This window comes from Phocoena sinus, chromosome 3 (genome assembly GCF_008692025.1).
Source record: "Phocoena sinus isolate mPhoSin1 chromosome 3, mPhoSin1.pri, whole genome shotgun sequence".
NCBI classification, from domain to species: Eukaryota; Metazoa; Chordata; class Mammalia; order Artiodactyla; family Phocoenidae; genus Phocoena; species Phocoena sinus.
The window spans coordinates 120,819,269-120,833,425 of record NC_045765.1 but is presented as its reverse complement, the minus strand read 5'-3'; the positions used below and the strand labels follow the sequence as shown (position 1 = coordinate 120,833,425).

The 14,157-nt window shown below is 36.4% G+C and overlaps 1 protein-coding gene across 13 annotated transcripts in view; it reads left to right on the top strand.

Moving 5' to 3' along the window:
- Positions 1-14,157, top strand: part of ERBIN (erbb2 interacting protein) — a 110,679-nt gene that overhangs the window by 43,440 nt on the left and 53,082 nt on the right. The gene's annotated exons all lie outside the window — the stretch shown is intronic.

The window sequence follows — 14,157 nt, the reverse complement described above, 5'->3', positions numbered from 1 at the left end:
GCCCTGTTTGTGATGGTGAGAAACTAGTAACAACTAACTGTAATGTCTGTTGTTGATTACATAATTTGATGCATCCATAAGAGTGGAGTGTAATGTAGCTCCATCAATACTGACATAAAATATTCACAGTGTAGTGGTAAAGGTTAAAAAAAAAAGTTGTGCAACATAAATGAATTGAACATCAACAAATATTTATTGAGAGACCACTCTGTGCCAAATACTTTATCAGGAGTTGGATTACAATTAACGATGAAAAGTAAAAGGACATGGTCACTGTTCTCCTGGGCACACAGTCTTGGTTTTGTTTGTTTAGTTTGATAAACGTTGAAGAAAGTATGGAAGATATATTCCAAAATGTTAAGTGCTTACCTTGGAGGGAGAGAGAAGTAGACACTTGAAAATTTTAGAATGAGCATATATTCCAATATATTGGAATAATATTGGAATAAGCATTTCCCAAGAGCAAGGAAATCCTTATACATAACCACAATATCATTATCACGCTCAAGAAATTTGACGTCACATTTTCCCTGTTGCCTAATAATGCCCTTTTTAGCTATTTGCTCACCCTACCCCCACCTTCAAGTTAAAGATCACATATAGCATTCAGTTGTGTCTCTTTGATCTTTCAAAACCAAGAACACTTTGCCCATGTTTTTGTGACATTGTCATTTTTGTGGAGTTCGGGTCATTTGGTTTTTAATTTGTGTGAGTTTTCTTCTCATGATTTTATTTTAGGTTAAATAAATTTCCTCAGCTTGAAACTTCTCTTTAAGGGCAGTTTGAAATTTCTTTCCATTCCTTGTGCTTAATAGATTGGCAAGTATTGCTTGATAAATTCCAAAGTAAATGAACTTGATCCATTACATTGTGCTCTGCATATGCTGACAGTTAAGTAGCGTTATAGAACTTCGGAACTGTTGTGACATTAGAAGTCATCAAGTGTAACCTTCCACTCCAAAGGGGTATCTTTTCTACTTTTTGGTCTTTTAGAATGAGAGATGTTAAGGTGTAAGGAAAGAGACCTGAAATAATCTGGGTGTTATTGATAAAACGCTATGCACCTGGGAAAGGCTAGTAACCCACGTAACTAGTCTTCATGATATGAAACTATTACTTGGCTCAATAATGAACACGCTTACATATATCCTCCTGAAAATGCACTCACTCCAGACTTATTACTCTAAATTGAGAATGGTGCAGTTATGGCCCTGCAGCATCATTAAATTAATATCTTAGACTTTCATGAAACTTCTTGAAGAATAATGTGTTTGAGTTAAGACAACCTATTGAACTGTAGTGTTTCTCTTTTTTTTCATTCTAGTTTCAGCAGTTCCTTCTTGCTTATATTGAAAACCTGCTTTGTACAACTGTGTCAGCTTGTGTTTTTGAGGAGTTGGAGATAATTTCTATGTGACCAAAAGATTTAGGATAAGCACTTAAATATTCTGCCCTGGAAGAGAATGGCTTTAATAATTGTTGCCAACAAAACCTTACAATTTATTTTCATTGAAAATTAAGTTGATTTATCTGTTCTTCTCTTTCTGTGTGATCTCATCTGTTTTTTAAACGGCAGAATCAGTCCCTTGCCTTTTACTTGTTTCCTTGTTTTTTTTTTTTTTCTCTTTTTAGTCTTAAACTGATGTCTGAATGCAACCACATTTCATTGATGGTGAAAAAAGCTAGTGAGGAGAGACAAGAAACTATGATAATGTCAGAACCATTACCTTGACTGATAAAAATTCTTGTATTCCTAATTCTTAATCTGATAGTCATCATTACAACTGATGTAATTAACCCACTTTACTTTTAGAGAGTTGAGATTATTTTAATTAACTTGTAATATGTAACCCTAAAGTGTATGTTTATACAAGTCTGTTATTTATTTATTTATTGGCTGTGCCTTGTGGCTTGTGGGGTCTCAGTTCCCTGACCAGAGATTCAACCCAGGCCACAGCAGTGAAAGCCTAGAATTCTAACCTCTAGGCAACCAGGGAACTCCAGCTACGTTACTGAAAACAAGAAAATAGCATGCATGTTATAGTTGATGTGGTTGGTTATGAGAAATTTGAGTTTTGCTAGTTGCGTATTTGATTAACAACTTGCTTAAAAGAAAGGATAGCACACTAACTGAAAGTAGTGTTTATCAGATTTTGGAAGTATTAAAATTACATTTAGTGTTAAGATGACCACTGTATTAGAGAAGGATGGGAGTTTCATCTTATATTCTGAATGAGAAAATTGAAGTGTCCCTAAATTTTTTCTCTATTACTACATCTCATCATGTTAAATCTTGCATAAGATGCTTTAATCTTGTATCCAAGCTCTACTATTTTTTCCTTTTAGGTGTTTTTATCAGTTCAATCTAATAATATTCTAGTATATCTTAATATACCAAATGCTGTTTTCATATTTATTATCTACATGCCCTGCTTGGAAGGAGGCAGGAAACATTGTGGCATACTTCATTAGTGTTTCAGCAAGCTGTATTTATTTAAAAGCACTTGTTTTAGGATTTTTACTTTCACATTTTCTTAGTTTCTGATCTTTCACATATTTCTTCCAGTGTTTTTCAACTGGCAAGTAACATGTGATTAGTGATTAAAACATTTATTTAAGAAAAAGAATTGTACTCTAATCGATGCTTCTCTGTTTATTTGCCCTGTTGTTATATTGGGGAATTAATCTCATTCTCGGTTAGACTATACATAATATTATCAATATTACCACTTCCTGTCTTGCCTCGTGAGACTGGTGACCAAATTGTGGACTAGTCTATGTATAGGATGTATATAAATTTGAGGTATTAATATTTGTCTTCATTTTGTATGGAATTCTTTTTTTATCATTTATATTCTATGATAAAGCTAGAGTGTTAATTTATGAGTCTTAATTTGCTCTTTCCTTTCATGTCTAAAGTTTTGATTTGTTGTTAGCTTTTTAAAGAAATGAAAAGCTCACCAAGCTGCTATTCCAAGCCATTGCAGATAGCAACTGGTGTTAGAGAAATTATCAACTGTGGTGTTCAAACGGCCTGTCTTCTTGAGAAGACCAGTAGGGGATGATGATTAAAACAATTTGCCAAAGGGGTTGATAGAGAAAGCTGATGGAGAGGAGAGAAAAAAGAAATGAAGGCTATCTAGTTGTTAATTCTCTATATAAGCACACTGATTAAAAGCTAGGAATTGTAAGGCAAAGAAACCAGAAAGAGTAGCTCAGATCTTTCTGTCTGATATGGGAATGCTAGAGAGGTTAATTAGGCCTTTTTTAAAAATCGAGTCCAAAAGTCCAGAAAAAATGGGTTGAAAGTTTGTGGGTCAGTACAGAAAGCAGTTCCTTGAACCTGAGAAAATCTGATGATTGGGGACAAAATGTTGGAAAAGCCTCTTCACTTTAAGTTCAAAGAAGTTATATTGATTACAAGGGAAATTACAGATTGCTGGGGAAGTCACTGTTTTTCTCTGTTTTAAAATTTCTAAAATTGCTAATTTGCTTAATAGTTAATGGTTAAGTTCAGCTGTTTTAATAAATCAGCTTATTTAAGATAATGAAAGAAGAAAAACCATGTGTTAAACTGACATGGAACTTAAAAAATGTAGGCTGGTGATCACTGGTCACTGCTAAGTGTGTTGTTAATGAAGACTATAAGTGGGGTGTGCAGTCACTGTGCCTTGCCATAGGCCTTACCATTCACTGTGTTATAACTGATCCAAACCATACACCTGTTATCCCCTAGCCAATATAATCATCTCAGTTTGCAGTTCCTCCTTTAGCCTGTTTTGACTGGAACTCAGTGTTACATTCTGTACTATTTAATTACCTTAGCCTTTAAAATACATAAACCACTAAGTAAGGAGCCACTATTAACTTATATTGTACATTTAGGGCATTGGAGGAGTGTTGATGCCCTCCAAACAGAGATCACCAGGATTACATGTGATTGAGCCATGGTGGTGGAAGGGGAGTCTCAGGGGGTGCTAAAAGACTTATTATAGGATTTGGGCTTGTACTTGGTGATTGGAAGAAGGTTTAAGAATATGAGGGTTTGCTATGGATGGAATGCCATCAAGAAGTAGGAGTAATTCTGTGATTGAGAATATTAATAAATCTCATCTATAGGGAGGGCAGATTAGAGCAAGGCTAAAACTATAATCAGTAAAAAAGCAGCTGTCACTCATTAGGATAAGGGGTGGCTTGGACAAGGTTCATACTTTATCTTTGTCAAGACATGATTACAAATTTGCTTTTGTCTTGATCTGTCATGGTTAAAGAATGGCCTTGTCTAATATTGGTATTCAATGAAATTGCTTAGTTCAACAGGAAAATGCCAAGGCCTCCTTTTGAATGCAGCTTGTTCGTAGTAAGACAAGGACTAGCTGATAGTACAAGACCAGTTCCTAGATTTCAGGGGTATTTTCTCTTTCTCAGCAATATAGGGAGAATTCTTCTGTAACTAAAATAGATTAATATGAGGATAGCCATGTTTTATAGTATCTTCGTTTTACTGAGCTTTAGCAAGAGTCAAATTCTTATAAAAGAGTATATGACAAAGAAGGAACACTATTGAAGTTAAGGGGGAATGAAAAAGGAACAGGTAGCTGAAATTGTTAGAGAATTAAGAAGTAACTCATGATGAAATTCAGGTTCTGCATACTTTATGTACAAGGATAAAAAGAGTTCTCTTTGGAGACAAGCCTACAAGCATTGAGGGTAGGCCTCATTGAGAAAGTGGCTTGAGGAAGTGAGGAAGTTAGCCATGTAGATTTCTAAGGTAAGAATGTACCAGAAAGAAGAAACAGCCAGCGTAAAGTTTATAAGGTGTGAGTCTCCATAGCATGTATGAGAAACAGAAGGCTATGGTAGCTAAAATATAGTGAGCAAGATGGGAGAGTGATAGGAATAGAGGTCAGAAAGGTAGGGATATGGAGCAGCAGATAATGTAGATCCTGGTAGGCATTTGTACGTACTTTGACATTTACTCTCAGTGAAATGGAATCATTTGGAAGAGTTTGAGTCAGGTCATTCAGAGCATGAAATGACTTGCATTTTAAAGGTTTACTCTGGTTATGTGTAGAAACAGTATGGTATAAGGGTGAAAAGTAACCAGTTTAGGTGCTATTTCAGTCGCCTCTAGTGATAGTGGTGGAAGTAGTGAGATGTAGACAGACTCTAGATACGTTTGAAGGTTGAGTCAACAAGATTTCATGATGGTTTGGATGTGGGATGTGAGATAAGAGTCAAGAATGATCTCAGTGGTATTGGTCTGTGCATGTGGAAGGATAGAGTGCTGCCAGCTGAGATGGGGACATCTCTGGGACTCATAATTTTTAGTGGAAAAAAATCAGGGGCTCATTTTTGGACATGTTACATTTAAAATAAGATATACAGATGTTCAGAGGGGTTTGGAGTTCAGTCGAAAGGGAAATGTGCTAGCCATACATATTTGAGAATTGCCAGCATGTAGATGGTATATAGAGCCTGAGATTAGATACAGTCAACAAGGCCATGAATCTGAAAGAGGACTAAAGAATGAGCCCTGGTGGCAACCCAACATTAAGAGATCTGGAGGAAGGAGAGAAAGGTGCAAAAGATACTGAGAAGGAACACTACTGAGGAAGGAAGGAAGCCAATAGAATGAAAATATTTGTTTTTCTTGCTACATTTTCGCTTTCAAGAAAAGGAACTATGTCTCAGTATCTACAGTCCATAGCATGGGTGCATATTTGCTGAATAATATAGAGAATAAATAATTTCAGTTCAAGACATGTTTTATTTAAGGTACCTAACAGTACCTAAAGGGCATTTGAAAATTCTTATTTGGAGTTAAGGAGAGAGGGGGGAACCGGAGATACAGATTTGGAACCTGAACATATATATGGTAAGAACTGAAATCACAGTGAATACATTGCTAGCAATTTGTAAAAGCAGGAAACCAGTGAGTACTTCAAAACTACTTGCTTAGGAAAAAATTACTACGATGTATCTGAAATTAGAGTTACTATTTCATAGATACTGATTGGTTAATTTTTATAAACCACATGCTATGAAATAAAGTACTTTAAAATTTGAAAAATATGAAGTATATGTATTTGTGGAAGATGTTATAAGCATTACTGTCCATTAAAAATTTAAATTGCAGAAGTCTAACATAGAACTTTTTTTTTTTTTAAATAAATTTATTTATTTATTTATTTATGGCTGTGTCGGGTCTTCGTTGCTGCGCGTGGGCTTTTCTCTGGTTGTGGCGAGTGGGGGCTACTCTTCGTTGCGGTGCCCAGGCTTCTCACCTGCGGTGGCTTCTCTTGTTGCAGAACACGGGCTCCAGGCGCGCAGGCTTCAGTAGTTGTGGCACACGGGCTCAGTAATTGTGGTTCTCAGGCTCTAGAGCTCAGGCTCAGTAGTTGTGGTGCACAGGCTTAGTTGCTGCGCGGCATGTGGGATCTTCCCAGACCAGGGCTCGAACCCATGTCCCCTGTATTGGCAGGCAGATTCTTAACCACTGTGCCACCAGGGAAGTCCTAGAACTCTTAAAATTATCTTTCTCCATATAAAATTTTAGGTCAGTAGAACATACTGTAATCTTTGGTCTTTTTCTCCTTAGATAGACTTTATCATGTACTAAAAATATTACAGTTCTTGGAATAATGTCATTTACGTAGACTATTTCAAGATACATTATAGACTTTAATAAAAACCAATGAAATGATATGTAAAGCTGAGTATGAAAATGAAGTCAGGCTCTAAAGAGGACAGTGTAGAATGTCCTCCTCCCACCTTTCCTCTAGATGTGGATTTTTTTTTTTTTAAGTATATGATAAGAATTATTCACCACAACCAAGTGGGACTCATTCTGGGCATTCAAGTTTGATAGTTGAAAATAAATCAGTGTTATTCAACACATCAATAGACATATAATGAACTTGGTGATTCCATTCCTTGGTGTTTACTCAAGAGAAATGAAATACATGTCATTTGAAATTAAATATAGTGATTTTTTTAAAGTTCATTACACCTTTTTCATAATTATTGAAGCCTCCGTCCTTTTTTTGCCCTATTCTTCAGTGTCTCCCACATCTACCATGGGCGCCCTGCTGCTACCAGATATTCCTTAGGGCCTGCCACCTAGGAGAGTTATTTTAATGTATCCTCAGTAGAATTATCACTTGAGGCAAATTATTTGTTAGTTGAAGAACTGATAAGAATTTAACTCCTAAATTTATAGGATTCAGTAACACTAAATATTTTGTGTGTAAATAAATGAGAGAAAAGAAAGAAGAAAAATTAGTGTAAAAAAATCAATGTTATTATTAGTGGGTAAGTCAAATTTAACGAGTTGTACAAAAGTACAGTATACTAAGTAGTTACATGTGTTTAGAATAGAGAATTGAGTCAGCCTAATAAATAAGACCTATTAGCAGTAATATAAGAAGCATACAGATACTATTAAGTAATTCATTGTATAAATGCCCTAAAATATATATTTGAAGTATTAAATGTGCAGGTAAAGGAATGCTTTGTAGATCAGTTGTTCCATTTTGGGGACTTGTAATAGGGTTGTCAAGTTTTTATTTCAGCATTAAGAAAATTCTTATCCCTCATTCCCTCCAAAAAGCAACATCTCTCACATCCCTATTACCATAATTTTATTTAAAACTGACTTTTCACTCAAAAGAAAATGAATGCTATAAAGCCACTAAAGTTTAAAACTTACATGAAATGAAAAATTTCCAAAATCAACTCAAGAAGAAATAGAAAACTGAAAATACTAAATCAAATTAGTGGTCAGAAAAACTGTTAGACCTAATTTTAGGGAAAAGTTGGACCAAACCTTCATGGAATGGGATAATCCTTAATTTATAAAATCTATTCTAGAGATTAGAAAGGGAGGAAAGTACTTGACTCAACTTATAAGGGTAATAAAACTTTAATAACAGAAATAGATAAAGACTGTCTAAATTAAAATGTTGGAAATTCTCTGCTGGGATGACAGGAGTAGCTCTGCTGTAGATCTCATCCTCTCTCAGGCTAGCCCAGGCATCCCAGGCATGTCCTCATAGGACAGTTAGGGGAACCTGAGATCTAGTGGAAATTAGGCAGGGCTTTTTTAAACCCTTGATTTCATCAATTGTGTTAACATTTTAGTGGCCAAACCAAAACAGATGGCTGAGCCCAGAATCAGGATTAGGGAAATTATACTTCGCATTTTGTTGGGAGGAGCTGGTACATCACATTCAGAGAGTGGTAATAGGGAGTAGTGAGTGGTCATTAATGTAATCCATCTATCATATATACCTAGAAATAAACTCAACAGAAAATGTGCAGTATGGGCTTCCCTGGTGGCACAGTGGTTGAGAGTCTGCCTGCTGATGCAGGGGACACGGGTTCGTGCCCCGGTCCGGGAAGATCCCACATGCCGCAGAGCGTCTGGGCCCGTGAGCCATGGCCGCTGAGCCTGTGCGTCCGGAACCTGTGCTCCGCAATGGGAGAGACCACAACAGTGAGAGGCCCGCGTACCGCAAAAAAAAAAAAAAAGAAAAGAAAAGTGCAGGATGATCTAAACAGGAAGACATAAAACTATGGAACAGATCAGTAGAAGAGGGTAACAGAAAAGACTGTCCAGAAACATAACCATGGAATATGACACACAAAAATTCCTCTACAAATGGAATATGACACATAGAAATGCCTCTACAAATCAGTGGAATAAGGAAAACAAATATTTCATAAGTGTTGGCACAGTGTTTTTTTTTTGTTTTTTTTGTTTTTTTTGTTTTTTTTTTTTTTTTTGTTTGTTTTTTTTTTTTTTTTTTTTGGTACGCGGGCCTCTCACTGTTGTGGCCTTTCCCGTTGCGGAGCACAGGCTCCGGACGCGCAGGCTCAGCGGCTCATGGCTCACAGGCCCAGCCGCTCCCACGGCATGTGGGATCTTCCCGGACCGGGGCACGAACCCATGTCCCCTGCATCGGCAGGCGGACTCTAAACCAGTGCGCCACCAGGGAAGCCCGGCACAGTGTTTTTATATGGGAACTAGTAAAAACAAAGAGCCTTACTTCACAGTATATACTAAAATAAATTGCAGATTAAGTAATATGAAAAACAAAAATTACAATTATTAGAAAATGTAGAAAAATATTTTTACGACTTCGGAGTAGAAAAGATGTTTTATTCAAATATTAAAAGCACAGCAGTAAAGGAGTGAAATTTCTACATGACAAAATATAAAGTAAAAATTCATGACAGGCTGTGAGAAAACATTTGATATACTAGTATTTCTAAAGAATGCTTACAATCAATAATTAAAAGAATCCAATAAAAAATGTGTAGTGAACAGAGAATTCAAAGAAGAAGAAATAAAAATGATCAGTAGGAAGCAATGCGAGCGTCTGTCAGCAGATGGATAGAGAAGACATGTTTTATACGTGTGTGTGTGTGTGTGTGTGTGTGTGTGCATGATGAAATATTAATCAGCCGTAAAAAGGAATGACATTCTGACATTTGCAGCAATGTGGATGGAGCTAGAGTTTTTTGTTTTTTGTTTTCTGTGACATGCGGCATGCAGGATCTTAGCTCAATTTTAGTTCTCTGACCAGGGATCAAACCCATGCCCCCTGCGGTGGAAGCGCAGAGTCTTAACCACTGGACCACCAGGGAAGTCCCTTTTTTAAAAGATTTTTTAAGTTCAAGTATAGTTGATTTACAGTGTTGTGTTAGTTTCAGTTGTACAGCAAAGTGATTCAGTTATGCATATACATTTGTGTATGTGTTTATGTGTAAGTGTGTGTGTGTGTGTGTGTGTGTGTGTGTATGTATATACATATTCTTTTTCAGATTTTTTCCCTTGTAGCTTTACAAAACTATTTCTGTTTTGTATATAAGTTCATTTTATCTTTCTTTTTCTTAAAGATTCCACATATAAGCGATATCATATGATATTTGTCTCTATCTGTCTTCATTTAGTATGATAATCTCTAGGTCCATCCATGTTGCTGCAGATGGCCTTATTTCATTCTTTTCTATGGCTGAGTAATATTCTATTGTATATATATACCGCATTGTTATCCATTCCTCTGTCAATGGACATTTAGGTTGCTTCCATGTCTTGGCTATTGCAGATAGTGCTGCAGTGAACACTGGGGTGCATGTATCCTTTTGAATTATAGTTTTCTCTGGATATATGCCCAAGAGTGGGATTGCAGGATCATATGGTAGCTCCATTTTTAGTTTTTTAAGGAACCTCTGTGCTGCTCTCCATAGTAGCTGTACCAATTTACATTCCCACCAACAGTGGAGGAGGGTTCCTTTTTCTCCACACCCTCTCCAGCATTTTTATGTAGACTTTTTCATGATGGCCATTCTGACCCATGTGAGGTGATACCTCATTGTAGTTTTGATTTGCATTTCTCTAATAATTAGCGATGTTGAGTCTTTTCATGTGCCTTTTGGCCATCTGTATGTCTTCTTTGGAGAAATGTCTGTTTAGATCTTCTGCCCATTTTTTGATTGGATTGTTTGTTTTTTTTTAATATTGAGCTGTATGAGCTGTTTATATATTTTGGAGATTAATCCCATGTTGGTAGTATTGTTTGCAAATATTTTCTCCCATTCTGTGGGTTGTCTTTTTTGTTTTGTTTATGGTTTCCTTTGCTGTGCAAAAGCTTTTTAAGTTTAATTAGGTCCCATTTGTTCATTTTTGGTTTTAGTTCCATTACTCTAGGAGATGGTTTCAAAAAGATATTACTGTGATTTATGTCAAAGAGTCTTCTGCCTATGTCTTCCTCTAGGATTGTTATACCATCTGGTCTTACATTTAGGTCTTTAATTCATTTGGATTTTGTTTTTGTGTATGGTGTTAGAGAATGTTCTAATTTTATTCTTTTACATGTAGTTGTCTAGTTTTCCCAGCACCACTTATTGAAGAGGCTGTCTTTTCTCCATTGTATATTCTTGCCTCTTTTGTTGTAGATTGATTGACCACAGGTGTGTGGGTTTATTTCTGGGCTTTCTCCCCTGTTCCTTTGATCTATATTTCTGTTTTTGTGCCAGTACCATGCTGTTTTGATTACTGTAGCTTTGTAGTATGGTGTGAAGTCAAGGAGCTTGATTCCTCCAGGAAGGGGAGAGGGACTAGATAGGGGCATGAGATTAGGAAATATGATCTACTATATATAAAATAGATAAACATCAAAGATATATTGTAGGGCTTCCCTGGTGGCGCAGTGGTTGAGAGTCCACCTGCCGACACGGGGGACACGGGTTCGTGCCCTGGTCCGGGAGGATCCCACATGCCGCAGAGCGGCTGGGCCCGTGAGCCATGGCCACTGAGCCTGTGTGTTCGGAGCCTGTGCTCCACAGCAGGAGAGGCCACAGTGGTGAGAGGCCCGCGTACTGCAAAAAAAAAAAAAGATATATTGTACAGCACAGGGAATTATAACCATTGCCTTGTAATAGCTTTTAATGGAGTATAATCTGTAAAAAAATACGGACTCGGGCTTCCCTGGTGGCGCAGTGGTTGAGAGTCCGCCTGCCAATGCAGGCGACACGGGTTCATGCCCCGGTCTGGGAAGATCCCACATGCCGCGGAGCGGCTGGGCCTGTGAGCCATGGCCGCTGAGCCTGCGCGTCCGGAGCCTGTGCTTCGCAACGGGAGAGGCCACAATAGTGGCCCGCGTACCGCAAAAAAAAAAAAAAAAAAAATACGGACTCACTATACTGTACACCTAAAACTTGCGTAATGTTGTGAATCAGCTGTACTTCAATTTAAATCATTAAACACGTGAAAATGTGTTCAGCATCTCTAGGAAATATCAGGAAAATATCTAGTTTTAATTAATATTTCTATTATTTCTGGTAAGGTTCAACCCCTTATACTAGCAAAAAGTAAAGACATTATCAAATGTCAACAAGAATATAAATAGGTACTGTAGTATGAAAATTGATATTACCACCCTGGAAAAGAATTTGGACGTTATCTAGTGATACTGATAACTATGTGCCATGTCCTATTCCAGTAGTGAACAAGAGAGGCAAAGATTCTCCCCTCACAGAGCATGTACTCTTAGTGGTGCCTGATAAGCAAACTTCTAAAGACAGGTAAATATATGTTAATCTGCTTTACATTGTCCCATGTATCCCTGGGTTTTCATATATTTTTTCCCCCTCTATGTTTCAGAATGGCTGTTTTCTGTTGCCATGTCTTCCTGTCTCTCTGACATGTTCTCCTACAGTGACTAATCTTTTAATCCTGTCCTTTGGATTTTTCATTCACATATTGTATTTATCATTTGTAAAGTTTCTATTTCTTACATTTAATCTTTTCCTCTCCATTTTGTTCATTTTTTTCCTTTAAGTACAATAGCTGTTTTAAAGTCCTTTTTTTGTTAATCTTGTTATCTAAGTAGAGAGAATAATACAATAAACCTGATGTGCCTACCAACCAGCTTCAAAATTTATCAGTATGTTATAGTTTCATTTATACCTCCTGTTTTGCCACCTCTTATTGTTTTAAGGCAAATAAGACAACCTCTTTCATGTATAAATATGTTAAGATGAAACTCTCTATTATCACACTTAAAAAAAGAGAACCAGCTGACAGTAATTCCTTAATATCATTAGATATCCATCAATGTTAACATTTTCTGATTTGAAGCCTTACATGAACTCTGTAAATTCCAGCAAAAGTTCCTTAAACTAAAATTGAAAAAAAAAAAAGAATCATTTTGAAACTGTTAGGGAAATTGAATTTTAATAAAACAACAATGATAAAACCTTTCCTTAAGGATCATTAAGCCCAGATTTTTTAAATTGAAATTTTTATTGAGATAATTGTAGATTCACATGCAGTTTTAAGAAACATTACAGAGTGGTACTCTTGTATTTGTCACCTAGTTTCCCCCAATGGTAATGTTTGCAGTTATTATAGAACAGTAATAATATTGACATTAATACAGCCCCCCAGTCTTACTCAGATTTTTCCTGTGTGTGTGTGTGTGTGTGTGTGTGTGTGTGTGTGTGAAGTAGATTTGGATATTTACCACAGTCAGTTCTCTTTGATCTCCTCTTACCTGGGTAGTTGTTCAGTTTTTCTTTGTCTTTATCTTTTTAGACGCGGAGAGGTTTGAAGATTACTGGCCAGGTGTATAGGATTTCCCTTAATTTGGATTTGTTTGATGTTTGCTTATGATTCAATTCAGGTTGGGTGTTTGGGGCAGGAACACGACAGTAGATGCTGTACCCCTTGTCAGTGTGTCTTAAGATTAGTTGCCCGGTGATGATGCTGTTAACTGCTGATGCTAACTTTGAAACAGTTTAAGTGGTGCGTATGAGATTTCTTCACTTTTTCCCCCTCTTAAAATTAATAAGTATTTTGGGGAGAGAAACTTTGAGACTATATAAATGTATACTGTTTTTCTTCATTCTTTAACCCACTAATTTTAGCATCCATTGATGAGTTTTGACTGATCAGTTATTACTGTAATATTTGCCAGTTGATGATTTTGTATCATTCATTTTTCATGATCTGAAATTCTGTACTTGGGCACTGTAGTAAACTTGCTTAGACTCATACATCAATGAAGTTGAAAGAGCCTTAAATGATCCTTTAGTGTCAGCCCCTTTGATATACATGTTATGTTAGTGGAGGAATGAGTCTTATAACACAGAATTTTTTGAATATTTTTAAAAGTTATTAATTCGCACTCCTAGTCTAGATTAGAACAGTACTACTTAAAGTTTCTCTATGGATTTGTTGCTAGTTCACAAATTATTGTTGCTATATTTTTGCTAAGATAAGTTGAAGAGATAAGATTAAGTGCTAAGAAACTTCTACCATAATTTGACTTGTCACATTTGTGTTGTATTTTACAGAAGTATTGGTGTACAACTGCGTCAGGCATATCCACTGGCATATCTGATACATATTTTCTACCTCTTCTATCTTCAGCTTTGCTTTCAGCTTTGTTATCCTGTATGTATTAGGGACCAGCTCAATCTGGAGCCCAGCAATTAAGAAGTAATGCCTCTTTCATACACACTACTATATAAAAAATAGATAACCAATAAGAACCTACTGTATAGCACAGGGAACTCTTCTTAATACTCTGTAATGACCTATATGGGAAAAGAATCTAAAAAGGAGTAGATATATGTATATGTATAACT